The following is a 6811-nucleotide window of genomic DNA, read 5'->3' as shown; positions in this document are numbered from 1 at the left end:
TCCGATCAGCGAAGTTAAGCAACGTTGGGTTTGGTTAGTACTTGGATGGGTGACCGCCTGGGAACACCAAATGCTGTTGGCAATAATGTTTTTTGTTTTGTTTTGTTTTGTTTCGTTTGTTTTTGTTTGAATGGCTGGCTGGCTGGCTGGCTGGCTGGCTGGCTCCACGGGAAAGGAGTTGTGTGGAATAAGGCCTGGTAAAATGAATTAATATGTATGTCATGTTTAAAACAAACTCGCTTAATATAGTGTGTGAGGCTTTATACAAAAACAAACAACCAAAACAAAACATGTTGTATATAATATATATATATATATATATATATATATATATATATATATTATATATATATATATATATATATTATATATATATATATATAGCTTAATCCGGGTTTGAACTCGCAACTCCAAGAATACGCATCACTTATATACACTTTACCACTGGACCACTGCAGGACACTTGATGCTGAGGTATCAATTTAATGACGTAAATGCCATTTCCACAAATAAATGATAATTTAAAAGTATTTGTATGTACAAATCTTTTCTGTTTAAAAGGCTACAATATCAGTTACTGATATAATTTGTGTTAATGTTTCTATACCCACAGGAAGGCATGTTTTTGCTTATATGTAAGGGGTACGGAGAAGGAATCCACAGACCATCATTCCCCTTCCCCCCCCCCCCCTCCCCCTACTACTACCACCACCACCACCACCACCACCACCACCACCACTACTCACCACTACTCACCACCAATCACCACCAATCACCACCACCACCAATCACCACCACCACACCTAACCGAAAACCCCCTAACACATCAACCCTCCCCCCAATCAACAGGCGAAATAATAACCCTCAAATGCCTGCCTGCCTGCCTGCCAGCCAGCCAATACTAACGGTCTTCTCAGAAAGAAAATCTCTTTGTATCTGTATTACTTGATGAAATGTATGATTCTAATAATGAAAATAAATTGTTATGTCGGTTGTATGAGCATAATGACCAATATGCACATGATATGAATGAATTAAATAGTGTAGTTTTAAGTAATTAGGTTGTAGACACATTAAGCGGATATGATATTTGACGCGTCCAGAACTGGTGATTTTTGGTTTAGTTTTAAATGCACCACCACCACCACCATTGCTTCCCCAGAGCCTAATTAAGGACCGGTAAAAGGAGTCAATATGTATGTCATCTATAAAACCAAAGAATGAATAAAAACACACACACACAAACCTACATAATAGTACTAGGAAGATTGTATGGCATAAAAAAAAAAAAAGTACTCCCATTGGGTCGTTTGAACTCGCGACTTCCAAAACACCAGCCACACACCTTACCACCCAGCCACCATAGAGTTGGTATAATTGTGCAACTTTAGTTATAAAACTAAAGTTCTTATTGTCTCAAATCTTATTGTCTGTTCTATGAAAAGGCATGATGTAAATTATGTATTTTTTGAATGATTGAATTGTAGGCACATTAAGCGGATTCGATATTTGATATATCCAGAAAAGGTGATTTCTGTTCAGTTTTAAAATGCATCACCGTTAACGCTAAAGGACTGGTAAAACGACTCGATGTTTGTCATTTTTAAAATAAACACTAAAACTAGGCCCTTAACATATATAATGTTTGAATATAAATTGAATGCATATAAATACAAAGTGGGAGTGGCTGGCTGGCTGGCTGGCTGGCTGGCTGGCCTGGCTGCCTGGCTGGCTGGCTGGCTGGCTGGCTGGCTGGCTGCCTGCCTGCCTGCCTGCCTGCCTGCCTGCCTGCCTGCCTGCCTGCCTGCCAGCCTGCCTGCCTGCCTGCCTGCCTGCCTGCCTGCCTGCCTGGCTGGCTGGCTGGCTGGCTGGCTGGCTGCCCGCCCGCCCGCCCGCCTGCCCGCCCGCCTGCTTGCCTTGCCTTGCCTGTCCTGTCCTGTTATTGCCTTGCCTTGCCTTGCCTTGCCTTGCCTTGCCTTGCCTTGCCTTGCCTTGCCTTGCTTGCCTTGCCTTGCCTTGCCTTGCCCTGCCCTGCCTTGGCTGCAGCTGGCTGGCTGGCCGTAAATCAACTCTTAACAACACCACACCACACCACACCATCACTCATCACCCATCACCCACCACCGGCCCCAGTCTCCCAGCCTCTCTTATATACCCGAGCAGGCCCTTTAAATTATTTGAATTGTTGCACTTCGGCCAATGGCACGATCGCTGCTGCTCAAACATATTCTGGTTCACAAGTATTATAATATATTATATTATATTATATATTATATATATATATATATATATATATATATATATATATATATATATATATATATATATATATATATATTTATTCATGAAACACATTAAAACCTTGATCATTTATTCATTCATTACGTCTAGTGAAGAATTGCTTTTGTTCATTTGTATGATTAAAAATTGATAGAATATGAATTCCTCGCTTAAAGTAAAATATAAAATATATATTGGATTTATATGATTGGTTAATATTCCAAGTGATGCTGAATATCCCCTATAATTTTGTTTTGTTTGTTTGTTATGTACACATTCCAAATGAAATCAATATAAATGTTATTATTAATGTTTGAAAGTTGATTGTCTACTTGAATCTCTCTATTAAAGTGTGTGTGGCTCCGGATGGAGCCTGGTTATGGTATTTGTCGTGGTGGGTGGCAGAAGTGCTTACTTCTTCTCTGTCTTCTTTGGCAAAAGAACTGCCTGAATGTTTGGAAGAACACCTCCCTGTGCAATGGTTACGCCAGACAGAAGTTTGTTGAGTTCTTCGTCGTTGCGGATGGCCAACTGCAAGTGACGTGGGATGATACGGGTCTTCTTGTTGTCACGTGCGGCGTTACCGGCGAGCTCCAGAACTTCGGCAGCGAGGTATTCCATGACGGCTGCCAGGTAGACAGGAGCGCCAGCACCGACGCGTTCGGCGTAGTTGCCTTTACGCAGCAGACGGTGAATTCTGCCCACGGGGAACTGAAGTCCGGCCCTGCTGGAGCGAGACTTTGACTTGCCCTTCACTTTGCCTCCCTTGCCGCGTCCTGACATTGCTGCTGCTGTTGTGGGTTTGTGGTGTTTTATGCCGGCCCGCAGATCGAGCTTCGTGTTATATACCCCGCTCAGGATCAAGGGAGTCCGCCACTGACCAATCAGCGCGCTCCGCCACGCGACCCGCTCTGAGCTGAGTCGCGAGCGGGATATAAAAGGAAAGCTCGACTCGCGCAAAAGTTCATTATTGTATCGCAACGCCAGCCAGCACGAGCATCATCATGCCACCCAAGGCATCTGGAAAGGCTGCCAAGAAGGCCGGAAAGGCCCAGAAGGCCATTGCCAAGGGCGATAAGAAAAAGAAGCGCAGGAGGAAGGAGAGCTACAGCATCTACATCTACAAAGTGCTGAAGCAGGTCCACCCCGACACTGGTATCTCTTCCAAAGCCATGTCGATCATGAACTCGTTCGTGAACGACATCTTCGAGCGCATCGCCGCCGAGGCTTCTCGCCTGGCCCACTACAACAAGCGTTCCACCATTACCAGTCGGGAGATCCAGACGGCTGTAAGGCTCCTGTTGCCCGGAGAACTGGCCAAGCACGCCGTCTCTGAGGGCACTAAGGCCGTCACCAAGTACACCTCCTCCAAGTAAACGGCTTACTTACTGCCCTGTGGTGGTGGCTTGGCCTCAAACCAACAAACTCGGCTCCATTGGAGCCACACTTTAATTTCTAAAGAGATTGTGAGTGTTAGACACCAATACTATTATAACAAAAACCTCTGTCACTGAAAGCAAATAGCTATAAAATGAGAATATTTATGAAACTGTCTGTGTGTGTTTCTCTCTCTCAGTCTCTGTCTGTCTGTCTGTCTGTCTCTGTCTCTGTCTCTGCATGTCTCTCTCTCTCTCTCTCTCTCTCTCTCTCTCTCTCTCTCTCTCTCTCTCTCTCTCTCTCTCTCTCTCTCTCTCTCTCTCTCTCTCTCTCTCTCTCTCTCTCTCTCTCTCTCTCTCTCAACACACATATAAACACTCGGTATCTTTTTTCTAGAGATTAGAGATTCATTGTTATGTTCCACATTAGGATTACTATGCAGGCCACCCTCTTAAGGTTTGAAAATGTCAAGAAAACGGTTAATTTAAAATGTCATCTCCTAACTTAACAGATTAAGCCAGAGGACCAAAAACAGAATAAAACAGGACAGGACAGTATGTCACTTATACAAGCTGCTTTTATTTCTAGTACAGTATGACAATTTTTTTTTTTTTTTTTTTGGAGGGGGGGGGGAGGATCCTTGGCAGTGCATAAGAATGAAAAGCGACGGCGTTTTGTTTGTAAGAGGACAGGTTGTACTACAAATGACTTGATTTATTGATATCACGTGTACAGTGTATGTATGCCACCTAAATTATTGTATTTATTTATTTATTATATGTATAGATGAAGGTTAATTCATATGACTGATGCTAGGAATGTCTGAAATCTCCTTAGAAGGATATTTTGGCCCTGAGAAGGGCCGAGTTTGGTGTATACTAGGGTGGTCGTTTTAGCTTATGCACGCTCTCCACGGATACGGCGAGCAAGCTGAATGTCCTTTGGCATGATGGTGACACGCTTGGCGTGGATGGCACAGAGGTTAGTGTCCTCGAAGAGACCGACCAGGTAAGCCTCGGATGCCTCCTGTAAAGCCATGACGGCAGACGACTGGAAGCGAAGATCGGTCTTGAAGTCCTGGGCAATCTCGCGCACCAGACGCTGGAAGGGAAGTTTCCTGATGAGCAACTCTGTGCTCTTCTGGTAACGACGGATCTCACGCAGGGCGACCGTTCCGGGCCTGTAACGGTGAGGCTTCTTCACGCCCCCTGTGGCAGGAGCAGATTTGCGTGCTGCCTTGGTGGCCAGCTGCTTACGAGGAGCCTTGCCTCCCGTGGACTTGCGAGCAGTCTGCTTGGTGCGAGCCATGGTGAACAACTGTGGTTTGTGATGGCCGGCGCCGAAAAATTTTTGCTTATATACGCCGTCTCGAGGCGCTTGCTCGAGCGCCATTGGCTGCTCGACTCGCCTACGTCACCCCGTTGCCCCTCCCCTCCTTCCTCTGGCTGCAGCCAACAGGCAGCTCACCTCAAACACTATTATCGCTGATTTTGCTCTATTTTTTGGATTTGTGCAAAAGTCATTTCACAGAGACGTGAAACAGACGAGTAGGCAACTGCAGTTTTGAAAGCGTTGTGAGAAAGCCGTGTTTCTGCTCGAGTACAAGCATAAAGTAAGGACAGGCAGGAGTTAGGAGTTGCCATGCTACAAGTACGTCCGCTTGACGGGATATAGTCTGGGGAAATCGTGCCGAAATTTTATTATTCACACAACTTCAACACCATGACTGGACGCGGCAAGGGAGGCAAGGGACTCGGAAAGGGTGGCGCCAAGCGTCATCGTAAGGTGCTACGTGACAACATCCAGGGCATCACCAAGCCCGCTATTCGTCGCTTAGCTCGTCGTGGCGGCGTGAAGCGTATTTCGGGTCTCATCTACGAAGAGACCCGTGGCGTCCTGAAGGTGTTCCTCGAGAACGTCATCCGTGATGCTGTAACCTACACGGAACACGCCAAGAGGAAGACCGTCACTGCCATGGACGTGGTGTACGCTCTGAAGCGCCAGGGTCGTACCCTCTACGGATTCGGCGGATAAGAGCTTGGCTAATCCATCGATTCCACCCACCACCACCTCAAAACGGGACCTAATTAGGTCCCTATACTTTTTTACTGAAGGGCTTAATAGACGATAACATAAATTGTTTTGATATCAGCTAGCACATTGGGTCTTATGAAATCTATTTTTTATCCTCGCATGCTTAAAGGGACTCTGATTGGGGAGGGAGGGGTGGGGGGGGGGGGAAGGTTTGTTCCGTTATATACTAGCAGAGCAGGATCATTGGTGGTGGTGGGGGGGGGGGGTGAGGGAGAGAGAGAGAGAGAGAGAGATCTTTCCCAACTCTTCCTTTTTACATGAGTGAGCTACCCGTTTTATTCATTTTATCCTTCTCAGAGCTGTTTTGATAGTATCCAAATGATGGTAAATGAAAAGGGAGGACACGAATATCTACCCAGAATTCAGGACTGGCAATCGATATGCATGTTTGAGTGCGAATCTTTTTCTCTCTCAACTTAGGTATACGTTTATGTCGTACCTAAAAGCGAGAACCACACTATTGGGACAAGTATGCAAGGCCCAATTTTCCTAACAAGCACAGTTAATTTTGTTATTTTCGAACATTTCTTTCCAAATTGGTTTATCCAATTAACAGTATTATATTAAGATCATGAATTGCTGGGTTAGGTTAGGTTAGGTTAGCTTAGCTTAGGTTAGGTTAGGTTAGCTTAGCTTAGCTTGGGTTAGCTTAGGTTAGGTTAGGTTAGCTTAGCTTGGGTTAGCATAGGTTAGGTTAGGTTTGATTACATTTCTATGTTAGATTTAACTCAAATTCAAAACAATTGCAGTCATTCGGCTTGTTAGTCAACTTGCCTCTAATAGGGGCAATTTGTCTAACAAGACTATTTAGTTTTGTGTGCATATATATATATATATATATATATATATATATATATATATATATATATATATATATATATATATATATATATATATATATAATATATATATATATAGCTTCAAGACTCCGAACCAATATAGAAGCATCAAGAGGAAGTGCTTGTGTTATGGGCCAATAGGCCTTCTGCAGTTACTTCCATTCTTATGTTTTTATTCCCATTGGTTCGTGTTTTATCTTGTGTAAATGTCAATCACCTCA

This window comes from Procambarus clarkii, unplaced genomic scaffold, assembly GCF_040958095.1.
Source record: "Procambarus clarkii isolate CNS0578487 unplaced genomic scaffold, FALCON_Pclarkii_2.0 HiC_scaffold_131, whole genome shotgun sequence".
Taxonomy (NCBI): domain Eukaryota; kingdom Metazoa; phylum Arthropoda; class Malacostraca; order Decapoda; family Cambaridae; genus Procambarus; species Procambarus clarkii.
Note: the sequence above shows the minus strand (reverse complement) of the source record.